A 13,631-nucleotide genomic window follows, 5' to 3' on the forward strand; every position below is an offset into this window, starting at 1 on the left:
ATACGTGCCATATAAAACTATTGACAATGAGAAAGTTGTTAAGAGTGAAACTGAGTGGTCAGAAGATGACCTTAGAAAACTTCAAAACAATGCTTCGGCTATCAATATGCTTCACTGTGCTCTAGATGCTGCAGAATACAATAAAATATCAGGTTGCGAGTTAGCACAGGAGATATGGAAAAAACTCGAGGTGACCTATGAAGGCACAAGCAAGGTCAAAGAGTCAAAAGTGAACCAACATATGAGATTGTACGAGCTGTTCGAAATGAACGACAACGAGGATATCTCTGGAATGAATGCTAGGTTCACTAATATTATAAATGAGCTGAAAAGACTCGGCAAGAACTTCACTGAAGAAGAGCAAGTAAAGAAAATCTTGAGAAGCTTACCCAAGAGCTAGCAAGCTAAGAAAACTGTTGTAGAAGAAGCTCAGGACCTGACCACATACAAGTATGACGAGCTGATCGGATCTCTGCTGACTCATGAGATCTCAATGCAAAACTTTGAAGCTAAAGAGAAAGAAAAGTCAAAAGACAAGAAACAAAAATCACTTGTCATGAAAGTTGACTCGACTGAAGCTGACTCATCAGACGATGAGGAGATGGCCATGTTTACACGAAAAATGAAGAAGCTATTTAGGAAGAATGAGAAGAACAACAGAAGGCCATTCAAAAAAAATGATAGATACAAAGCTGAGTCCAGTGACAAATACAAGAAGGACAGCTCCAAGCCTGTCACATGTTTTGAGTGCCACCAAACTGGGCACATCAAGTCAAGCTACCCAAACCTCAAGAGAGACAAGAAGGGAAACAAGAAAGCAATGGTAGCAACATGGAGTGACAGTGATGAGTCAATATCATCCGAAGCTGATGCAAATGAAACGGCGAACATATGCTTCATGGCCGATGATGCTGACCACTCTCAATCTGAGCAAGCTGACCTCTCCGATGAAACTGACCAGGAGGTACATAACAATGAGGTAACATCCTTACTTTTGCTTAGAAATGAGATGGTAAATGCCCTGAGTGATTTATATGCACTAACTAAAAAGTGCAATAAGAAAGTAAAGGCACTCAGCAGGCGGTGTGATGAGATTGAAGAGGTCAAGCTGAGTGACCTCCGATATCTTCTCCAAGACAACTCAACTTTGCATAGTAACATGGAAATTATGCAAAAGTTTGTCTCGGAGGTCCAAATAAAAATAAACCCCATGCTGAGTACTCAAGTACTGGTCAGCATAAACAGTTCATATAGTGTGACTGTTGCGGGAAAAAGGGACACACAAGAGAAGTGTGCTGGTACAATAAGCGGACTGTCCAATGTGACTTCTGTGGAAAGAGAGGACATACCACAAAGGTATGTTGGCATGCTCAACATAATAATGCTAACCACCCCCAAAGGGTAATTCATTGTGACTTCTGTGGCAAAAGTGGCCACACTATCAAAGTATGCCGTCACAAATTAAAATATGACTTTGCACCTGTTTATGCTAACAAACGAGGACCCACAAAGAATTGGGTACCTAAAGATGAATAGTCTAAAATGCAGGTGAGCCTGAGATGCGTGGAGAAATCAAAACTGTGGTATATAGACAGCGCATGCTCGAGGCACATGACTGGTGATGAAACTCAGTTCACCACACTAGAGCTTAAACGAGGTGGAAGTGTAAGCTTTGGAGACAATAAGAAGGGTAAGATAGTTGGCTCAGGTACTATCGGAGGTAACCCATCTATTGAGTCAGTCTCCTTAGTTAAAGGTCTCAAATACAATCTGTTGAGTGTAGCTCAGCTTTGCAAGAGCGGCAGAAAGGTTGTATTTGATGATACTAAGTGCCAAATACTCGAGGGAAAAACAAACGAATTAATTTTAACTGCCCCTCGTGTAGACAATGTATACATGCTGAGTTTAGAAAAACAGTTTTCTAAAAATATATGCTTAGTGTCTAAAGAGGATAACTTCTGGCTATGGCATAGAAGACTTGGTCATGTAAGCATGGATCTTCTTGCCAAATTAGCTAGAAAGCAACTAGTTAAAGGATTACCCAAACTTAAATTTGAAAAGGATCAATTATGTAAAGCTTGTCAGCAAGGTAAACAAACTAAGAAGTCATTTCAAAGTAAAAATATTGTCTCAACCAAGAGACCATTGGAATTACTACACTTGGATCTTTTCGGACCTATCCAGCCACTCAGCTTGGGTGGTAAGAAATTTTCCTTAGTCATTGTAGATGATTTCTCTCGGTACACTTGGATCATCTTGCTGAGTAGCAAGGATGAAACATTTGAGATGTTTACCACATTGATTAAAAAGCTTGAAAATGACAAAGACCTAAGAGTAGCTCATATTAGAAGCGACAATGGTGGAGAATTCAAAAACCAAAAGTTTGATGAATTCTGTGAAACCAGTGGTATTGACCACAATTTCTCTGCTCCTAGAACACCTCAACAAAATGGGGTTGTTGAAAGGAAGAACAGAACAATTGTCGAAATAGCTAGGACAATGCTGAGTGAAAATAGGCTTCCAAAGTATTTCTGGGGTGAAGCTGTCCACACAGCATGCTACATTCTGGATAGGGCTTTAGTTAGACCTATTCTCAAGAAAACCCCATATGAACTTTGGAAAGGATGAAAGCCCAACATTGGCTACTTTCGTGCCTTTGGGTGTAAGTGTTTTATACTCAACACAAAAGATAATCTTGCAAAATTTGATGCCAAAGCTGACGAAGCAATCTTTTTAGGGTACTCAACTAACAGCAAAGCATATAGGATATATAATAAACGAACTCAGATTGTAGAAGAGTCTGTCCATGTTGAGTTCGATGAAGCTGACCCTGCAGGAAAGACAACTCAGCTCACTGAAGATGAACCAAGCTCAGCTTCCGCTGATCAAAATGAAGCTTCTGAGTCATCTATATAAGGGCTGACCAAAGGTAAGCAAGAGAATGAAATAACATTTGCTGACCAATCTATTCCTGCAGAGATTGTAGAAACACATGTTCCAACCAACTCAACATTACCCAAAGAAATAAAAATTCCAAGAGGACACTCGGAGAAGTCCATTCTTGATGCTGCCGACAACAAGCTGATGACAAGAGATCAGCTTAGAAAGTATCTCAGCAATGTTGCCTTCGTCTCAGTGCATGAGCCAAAGAATTTTGCTGATGTTGAGCACGATGAATATTGGATCAACGCTATGCAAGAAGAGCTTGATCAATTCACAAGAAATGAGGTATGGGATTTAGTACCTAAACCTAGGAATCAAAAGACCATAAGAACTAAGTGGGTCTTTAGGAATAAACTAGATGAGCAAGACAATGTAGTCAGAAATAAAGCCCGACTTGTAGCCCAAGGCTATAGTCAGCAAGAGGGCATTGACTACGGTGACACTTTTGCACCCGTTGCTAGGTTAGAAGCTATACGAATACTGTGTGCCTATGCTAGTTTCATGAACTTTAAACTATATCAAATGGATGTTAAAAGTGCATTTCTTAATGGCTTTATAAACGAAGAGGTATATGTTAGTCAGCCTCCAGGGTTTGAAGATCCAAAATTTCCAAACCACGTTTATAAACTCAAAAAGGCCCTATACGGCCTAAAGCAAGCTCCAAGAGCTTGGTATGAGAGGTTGACCAACTTCCTGCTGACCAGGAATTATGTTAGAGGCAAAGCTGACACAACCTTGTTCTTTAAGAAAAAGGGTAAAAATACTCTACTTGCACAAATTTACGTAGATGACATAATTTTTGGTGCTACTGACGATTCTATGTGCAAAGAGTTTAGCAAACAGATGCAAACTCAACTTCTTCCTTGGACTTCAAATCAAGCAAGGTAAGAATGGCATCTTCATAAGTCAGTCTAAGTACGCCAAAGAAATGTTAAAGAAGTTTGATATGGAAGAATGTAAGCCCATATCAACCCCAATGGGTACTGACACGGTTCTTTGTGCTGGCGAGAAAGGTAAGTCTGTAGACAGCAGGTTATATCGAGGTATGATAGGCTCTCTACTTTATCTTACTGCCAGTAGATCTGATATTCAGTACTCAGTATGTTATTGTGCAAGATATCAAGCTAACCCTAGGGAATCTCACTTAATTGCTGTAAAAAGAATTTGCAGATATTTGAAGAGCTCAGTTAATGCAGGTTTATGGTATCCAAATACAAGTGACTTCACACTGATTGGATATACTGATGCTGACTATGGACGAGATAAGCTAGAATGAAAAAGCACTTCAGGAGGATGCCAATTCCTAGGAAGTTGTCTGGTTTCGTGGTTTAGTAAAAAGCAGTCATCAGTGGCCTTGTCTATAACTGAAGCTGAGTATGTTGCTGCTGGAAGCTGTGTGGCTCAAGTCCTATGGATTAAGCAACAGCTTGAGGATTATGGTGTCAAAACAGAAACAATAGAGGTCAAATCTGACAACAAGAGTGCCATTGACTTATCTAAGAATCCAATCCAACACAGCAGGATGAAGCATGTCAGCATAAGACATCACTTCATCAGAGATCATATACTCAAGGGTGAGATCAAGCTGACTTATGTTTCAACAAATGAACAGCTTGCGGATATCTTTACGAAGCTCTTGGCTCGTGAGCAATTCAACATACTAAGGGAAGCTATCGGTATGTCTAATCCTCTTCAATAAATTCTATGTGCTAAATTGAATGTTGAGTGATTACCATGCTGAGTGATTGTGATATTTTAGTAACTGATTGCATGCTGAGTTAAGAATGACATGAAATCATCCTATGCTGAGTAGACATATATGCTGAGTGATTTCTCTTCTAAGTCGAGTTACTAAGTCCACAAACAACAATCCTACGTAAAACTGACCGCTCAGAATCACAAACGTTTGGTATTCCTAATGCTGAGTAAAACACATTTAAAACATTAAATGCTGGCACGCGCATTAATAGCTGCCTAGGATTACGTAAGCAATAATGAGAAATCCCATGCGCCGAACGTATCATAAATGACAGAATCCCTGTCGGTTGATAATCTCGAGGTTAAACGGCTATTTCAACATATAGGATTCATTAGCACCTCTATAAAAAGTGGAAGTTTTCCCACTTATCACTCTTTACACACGAAATCTTTGGCATTCGAATTCATCTCTCTAAATCCCAGAAAATTCTCAAAGAAATGGTGAAATCCCAAAGTCCTTCCGGTGGCAGTAACAACGATGACCACGCCGATGAAAACCCTAAGTCTCATCCTCAACAAGGTCAACATGACCTAACTCCAGACAGAAACCCCAAAACTGACCCAGCAACCTCTTCAAAGAAGAAGAAGGATAAGCAGCCGAATGAGAAATTCTTCATCAAGGTGTACCCAAGTGTGAAGAATCATGAGGTTCTTCGATGTAGGTGGTTCTCCCCAAGCTTCATTACACATGAGCAACCGTTTTGTGAATGGATTGCGAAAAACGGATGGACTGGACTATTTTCGCTTCCTGGAAAAACCTACCCTAGGTTAGTACGTGAATTCTACTCCAACCTTTGCGTTGATGGAAGTGATGCTGACCATCTAGTTACTCACGTTAAGGGTAAGAAGCTCACTATTACCCCTTCCTATCTCTCAAACTTGCTCCAACTTCCAAACACTGGAAAGGAATTCAGGACCACCAAAGAAAAACGTGACCACACAGTCACCTTCTGTAAACCTGCGGGGCACAAAGGGGAAATACCCAGCACGTGCATGGGACAAAACCAAAAGATGGCGCACTATATACTAACCAACTTCATCTTCCCAAAATTCAACGCAACATCATCCGCTTCAAACTTCGAGCAGTGCTTCATTTGGCACATGCGGACCTACAGCCCCCTCAACATGCCCGTATTTCTGGTAGGAGCACTCCAACGAAGCACTATCAAACTCAGGCTGGGTTCCCTAATAACCCGAATTCTTGAAGAGCACCAAATCGACGTGACAACTGAAATAGAAACGGTGGGAACAAAAATTACTACTGCGTTATTGTTTAGGTTAGTATACAACCAACCTATCAAGCCCAAGAAGGGAAAAGGGGTCGTCGAGGCAGCTCAGGGGGAAGCTGAGGGAGAAGCTGAGGAGGAAGTCCAGGAGGAAGAGGATGCTGAGCTACCTCAGAACGAGGATATTGGTGTAGATGAAGTTCCTGTCCAAGCCAAACATGAAAAGAAACGCAAGGTAATCCAAACCAGCTCAAAGGATGTTGATGCTGTCCCTAAGAAAATTCAGGTTGTCTCTAAGGGGAAGAAAATTGATGCTGACCAAGGTAAGTCAGTAGAGAAAAGGAAAAGGTAAGATGAGCATGAGGAGCTAAAAGTGAGGAAACTCCTCTGAAGAAGAAGAAGAAAACTGCTGAGTTGAGTCCAGTTGAAGCTGTTCCTCTTGGTTTTGTCGTTCCTGATGATGCTCACTTTATCAAAAGCCAAGAGATTGACCTTGAGCAAACTCCAGCTGATCAAGAAGAAGATGAAGAAGAACAAAGTGACAATGAAGGTCATCATGATTATAATGAGGATGTTGAGCAACATCAAGAAACTTATGCTGAGCACGAACAAACAGGGAATGCTGAGGAAGTTGAAAGTCCAGCTGAACAGAATGTGACAGGTGATGCTGAGCTTCTAGAGCAAGAAATAGTCAGGGAAGGGCTCAACACTGATCTTGGAATTGAATCATCACTTGATTCCATTCCTGCTGACTCCCCTCCTCCAATGGCAAGAAAGTTAAGAAGGCTTAAGAAGAAGGCCTACAAATCTCCCACTATTGACCTCCTGGATGACTCACCTCCAAGGGATGAAATCACGGACCTTACAACTACTCATTTTAGGTTCTTCTCATCACATCCCGAGCCTTCCATACAGGAAAACCAAGCCTCTGTTACTCATACCGAGCAACACGCCAAGACTCCTGAAAATCCAAACCAAGCCGAGGAAAAACTCGAAGTTCTAGCTACTCAGGGAGAAAAGCAAGCTAAGGAAAATCCTACTCAACCTAAGGTGCCTCTCCCTGCACCAACTCAAGACCATGTTGAGCAGGTAATTCTCTCTGCCGATCCACCTCCTTCCCATCCTATTGTGCAGAACATTGAGCAGTCAGCTCCTACTGCTCATCAACATCAAAGTCCAGTTGCTGACCATACTGGCACTTCAACTCAAGGACAGCACCAAACACCTCCTCAATCTGGTGAAACTAGAATTCTGGCCATTGAGGTCCATCCTGAGGCACAATTTGCCTATCTTAATGCCACTGAGTTCGGCCGTCGCATCATCGACTCGGCTCAACATCTTCTCCAGGATATAAACACTTCTCATGCCGATGCTGCTGGGTCTGCAAATGCTGAATCACAAGAGTTTTCATCTGTCACTCAGCTTCTCAATGAGATCAAGCATCTCAAAGATTTAGTAAGTGTCATGACTTCCGTCCAACTCCAGCAACCCAAGCAAGAATCCTTTGTTAAGCTGACTGAGCTGATATTGATGATGGTGAACCACATGAATTCCCTTCAAGGACAGATAAATGCTTTGCCTACCATCAACACGGGCTATGCTACCTCTGCTGAGTTAGATCATTGCTTCACCAAACTAACTTCTGAGCTGATTGGCGCTCGCGATCTTCTCTCTTCATCTTTCCAATGCACGATGGATGAAATAAGTGAAGTTGTCCGTCTTCTGAATCTGAGCAAAGAGGAGATGGAAACTGACATGGTCAAAACCAATACCATTCTCCAAACCACTCAAAGCCTATTTCGCCATGTGCGTCATACAAACGCTCAACGTGATATCTATGACAAGGCTATCATTCGAATGTACCATCAATCCTATGCCCAACTCGCGGAAGCAATGTCCTGGTTCGCTAAGTCACAAGAATACATGCTCAGTATGATCAGCTCCTCCATTCGCGTCCCAGGTTCAGTTCTGGATGATGGAGTTCCCGTGCTTGATGGGTTGTTTGAAAGCACAAAACGTCTCAAGGCATACTCCGTCAAACTAACTCGTGCTGCTCTCAATGACACCTTCATTGCACCTCCGTCTGATAGTGGCAAAATGGGGGAGAAAAGCCAAGCTGATGGAACTCAGCAAGACACGGGTGAAGCTTCAGGAAGTAAGCAGCGGAAAGACAAAGGCAAGGGAAAATTGTATCAGGCTGCTAGAAAGTAATATCTTAGTCAACTTAGGACTTAGCTTTTTCTGTATGTATGCTTGATGATTTGAATATATATTAAGTATCTTCTCCTTCAAATTGACTTAACGATTTGCGATGCTCATTAATATGCTGACCTGTCTAAAAATTGAACAAACAAAATAGCCTCAAATTAAATACTCAGTACTCCCTAACTCTGATACCAAAATAATCATGTATCAAACTGAGTAAACATTTAAACTCTTCTGAAAATTGAACTAAGTCAGGATAAACATGTCTTCTCTAAGGTTTAGAGTAAAGTCAAGACAATATATGCAACCCTTACGGGGGAGTAATTTCAGAAGAATAAAATGTAATTCAATCATGGGAATTTCAATACTGAGTTCCATAAATTAAATATTTTGCCAACATCAAAATGGGGGAGTTTGTTGAAACACCTTTCCACAAGATTTTGATTTGACAAAATCATTTAAGTTTAATCCATGATTAAGCGACAATTAAATTTAAGTGCTTTGATTTAATTGTACTAATCCGTTTGTTCAATATTGAGTATAAATATACATACAAAAAGAAACAAAGATTAAGACAGGACGAAGTCAGCATGAGAATACAACACAAGCTGAGTGAAGAGCAACTCAGCATAAGAGAAGATAAGTCATCTCCAGAATAACAGCTTCAGAATAAAGCTAAACAAAGAAGCTGAGTGAAACGAAGCTCAGCACAGAAGAAGTCTGCTCCAAGTAATAGTTTCTACAGAACGGATTTGACCATGAAAGCTGAGTAGAAAAAGAACACAGTATGAAACTTGGTGAAAATCGAAAACAGTGATTATCGAAGTCAAGTTGAGTAATCTCCAGGACAGCATGATTGATCCGTTAGTTAAAAGACAAATTCGACAACTGTCTGCACCAATAATACAAGTCTTGAATTACGCAAAAGCCAAATTCCAAGATGCATGGGTCAACTGTTCTATGCTACAAGACAAACTGCCATAAGAAAACAAAGACTGTAGGAAGAAGACAAATCTGACATCTGAAGAATTCAGAAGACAGGATTGGCCTGCACATTTGAAGCTGACCAGAGGTTTGTCCCCCAAAAGAGCCGTTTTGGACTCAACGGACAAATCAAATTCAAATGATTTGTTCCTCACATTTCAACTATAAAAGGGACAAGGATATCATTTGGAAGATTGCCGATTCACGGAAAATTACAAGTGAGAAAGATACAAATTCAAAGCACTCAAAACAAAAGAGAAAGCTTACACCAACCTTCTATTCTTTGTGTAAATGTTAGATTGATTATTTGTAATCATCTAAAGTGTTCTTTATCTTAAAAGGAACAAGTGTGTGATCAATTGTAATATTGAGAGTGTACGAGCTGCGTACTTGCTATTTAGTACTTAGTGGTAGAGAAATCTAAGTGCTGGGTTGTAGCATTTAGTAGGAGTTGAGTAGACGAATAGAGGAAGGTACTCTTGCATATTCAACTGCCTGTAATCGGTTTGAGCTCTACCCTTAAAGAGCTCAGTATTGGATTCTGAAAGCCCGGAGGATTCTGGGGACTGGACGTAGGCGGAGAGGCCGAACCAGGATAAGTAATACTGAGCAATTTCTAACTCTCTTAAATATATATATATATGTGCTTGTGTTGCTTGTGATATTTACTCAGCATATAAATTGTTAGAAGCTGACACTGAGTAAATTGGAGTGTTGAGTTGGAAGCTGACCACATAAGTGTCAATTCCCAACTCTCAAGTAAAACAGTCTTAGTCAGCATCTGACTAAAGCTGTCTTACATTAAGTTCGGCCAAGCTGACCAAAGCTGAGTTAATAAACTCACCAAAATAATTAAGTCAGCAAGATTAATTAGCAAAAAAGTTATATTAGTTCCTAACCCCCCCTTGGAACTAATCACACGGGACCAACAAGGGTATGTGCTTGATACATCGATACCCCCTACCCCGGCTTGTGATGCTCCCATCGAAGAGATCAATGCTTACCGGAAGCATAAGGCTGATGACGATCATCGGTATGCATCATACTTGCATCGATTTCGGTGTACCGAAATTGGAAAGGCAACATGAGGAGATGGATGCCTATTCCATGGTCGTGCACCTGAAAGAGTTGTTTGGGAATCAAACTCGGTGCAAATGCTATGAGATATCGAAGCAGTTATATCGGTGCAGGATGCAGGAGGGCACATCTGTAATGACACATTGTGTCAAGATGATTGGCCTTATTACCAAGTTTTCTAGTATTGGAGATGCGATGGATCATGAACTAAGTGTAGACTTACTTCTTCAATCCCTCCTCGAGAGTTATTCACAGTTCATCATGAACTACCAAGTGAATGGCTTGCAAACCTCTCTTAAAGAGCTTGCAAATATGCTCAAGACAGTCGAGCCCAATATAAAGGAAAACGAGGGAATACCGACCCTTGCTATTGAGGGATCAAATAAGAGGAAATAGAACCCTCCCAATCCTATCTATCCTAAGAAGGGCAAGGGGGCCATGCTCACCAATGCAAAGGGGATGGAAGTGAAGAAGCCCAAAGAAGAGTTCCACTTTTGTGGTGAAGATGGGCATTGGAAAAGAAACTGTTTGGAGTACCTAGCCACCCTCAAGAAGGGAAAAGCCGAAACTTCGACATCTGGTATGTTCTATATTGAAATAAATACAATTTCACAGTCTGAATCGTGGGTATTAGATACCGGATGTGGATCTCATATTTGTATGAATATGCAGGGACTCAGACGGAATAAGGAATTGATGAAAGGAAGCATAAACTTGTGAGTAGGAAATGGAGCAAGAGTTGTCACGCTCGCCATTAGAGATTATGCTTTGAGTTTGCCCTCTAGGCTTGTAATAGAATTAAGGAACTGTTTGTATGTTCCAAAAATGTCCAGAAACATTATTTCTAGTAGTTGTCTTGTTGACGATGACTTTAATATTTCAATCAAGAACAAACATTGCGAGTTTTATAAAGATGGGATTTTCTATTTTTCTGGAATATCACAAATGGGATTTATGTGTTAGATGATAAAATCTTTGTATTCGCAATTGATACCAAAAGACATAAGCTAGATAATTCAACTTACTTGTGGCATTGTCGTTTAGGCCATATAAACAAAAGATGTATGTTTAAGCTACATCAAGATGGGCTTATAGATTCAATTGATTTTGAATCATTGGAAACATGTGAAGCCTGTTTAAAAGGTAAAATGACAAAGACACCCTTTAGCAATAAAGGCGAGCGTGTATCAGACACACTAGGATTAATACATTCAGATGTATGCGGTCCTATGTCAGTCCAAGTAAGAGGAGGATTCAGATACTTCATAAGCTTCATAGACGACCATACCAGATATGGTTATGTTTACTTGATGAAGCACAAGTCTGAAGCTTTTGAGAAATTCAAATGCTTCAAGAATGAAGTAGAAAATCAAATAAGAAAAAAAATAAAGATATTTCGATCCGATAAAGGTGGTGAATATATTTCAGATGATTTTCTGAATTATCTAACTGAATGTGGGATATGCTCACAATGGACACCCCCTTATACACCACAACACAATGGTGTATCCGAAAGGAGGAACCGTACCCTACTAGATATGGTACGATCTATGATGAGCATAGCATTACTTCCAAAGACATTCTGGGGATATGCCTTAGAAACTGCCCTCTTCACCCTAAATCGAGTACCAACTAAATCCGCCAGTTCTACACCATATGAAATGTTCATTGGTAGGAAACCTACTTTCTCATTTATGAGAATATGGGGTTGTTCAACATTTGTAAAACGAATAGCATCAGATAAACTAGATTCTAAATCTGAAAAATGTTTCTTCATAAGATACCCTAAGGAAACTATGGGGTATTACTTCTATCATCCAGATGATCAGAAAGTAATAGTATCCAAGCACGCAACCTTCTTAGAGAAAGAGTTTCTCGAAGAAACAGAAAAGGGAAGCATGATTGAACTTGATGAAGTTCAAGAAGAAGAAACACCAACTGAAACAACAGAGGCGGTTGAGGAACCCGAAGCAGTCCCATTAGACGAGACTCAAGTGCCACCACCCACTCGTAGATCACAAAGAGTTCGTGAACTCCCAGTTAGATACGATTTTCTAGTGGGAGATGATGATGAGGTTCCCGTGTTAGATGACAAACCCGAAAATTATGAAGAGACTCTCACCAGTCCAGATTCTAAAGCATGGCTTGAGGCCATGAATTCTGAAATGGATTCCATGTACACTAACCAAGTGTGGACTTTAGTTGATCCACCCGAAGGGATAAAACCCATTGGGTGCAGGTGGATCTTTAAGAAGAAGACCGACATGGATGGAAAGGTTAGTACCTACAAAGCTAGGTTAGTAGCGAAAGGATATCGTCAGAAGCAAGGAATTGATTATAACGAAAATTTCTCTCATGTAGCCATGTCCAAATCAATCAGAATAATGCTTGCTATTGCCGCTTACTACGATTACGAGATTTGGCAAATGGATGTGAAAACAGCTTTCCTAAACGGAAACCTGCTTGAGGATGTATATATGATGCAACCTGAAGGTTTCACATCAAAAGATGCAACTAAGGTTTGCAAACTTCAGAGATCCATTTATGGACTCAAACAAGCATCTAGAAGCTGGAACAAACGTTTTGACGAAACCATAAAACAGTTTGGTTTCGAACAAAATTGCGAAGAAGCTTGCATTTACAAGAAAGCAAGTGGGAGCTCAGTTGCATTTCTCATATTATATGTGGACGATATATTACTAATGGGAAATGACATAGCTCTACTACAGTCGGTGAAAGTATGGTTATTAGGTAACTTCTCCATGAAAGACCTTGGTGAAGCAGCTTATATACTTGGTATAAAGATCTACAGAGATAGATCAAGAAGACTACTTGGTCTTTCACAGGCTACATACATTGAAAAGGTGCTAAATCGGTTTAGCATGCTTGAATCGAAACGAGGTAACTTGCCCATGGTACATGGGATAAAGTTAAGCAATCATCAATGTCCTAAAACCGAAGATGATAAGAAACGCATGGTTGTAATTTCGTACGCCAGTGCAATCGGTTCGATTATGTGTGCTATGCTTTGTACTAGACCTGACGTAGCATTCGCGTTAAGCATAACGAGTCCCTATCAAGGTAATCCGGGTGACGAGCATTGGAATGCCGTCAAGAACATTCTTAAGTACTTGAGAAGGACTAAAGATATGTTCCTAATGTACGGAGAAGGGGGTCTGAAAATATAAGGATTTTCATATGCCAGTCATCTCACGGATGAGAACGATTTTAGATCACAATCAGGATACCTGTTTATCTTGAATGGGGGCGCGGTCTGTTGGAAGAGTTCCAAGCAGGGAAACGTAGCTTTCTCTACGACCGAGTCAGAGTACATCGCTGCTGCGGAAGCAGCAAATGAAGCAGTTTGGATTAAGAAGTTCATTACAGAACTTGGTGTGGTGCCTGACATTGTGAATCCCATTACTTTGTACTGTGATA

This window comes from Euphorbia lathyris, chromosome 5 (assembly GCF_963576675.1).
Source record: "Euphorbia lathyris chromosome 5, ddEupLath1.1, whole genome shotgun sequence".
NCBI classification, from domain to species: Eukaryota; Viridiplantae; Streptophyta; class Magnoliopsida; order Malpighiales; family Euphorbiaceae; genus Euphorbia; species Euphorbia lathyris.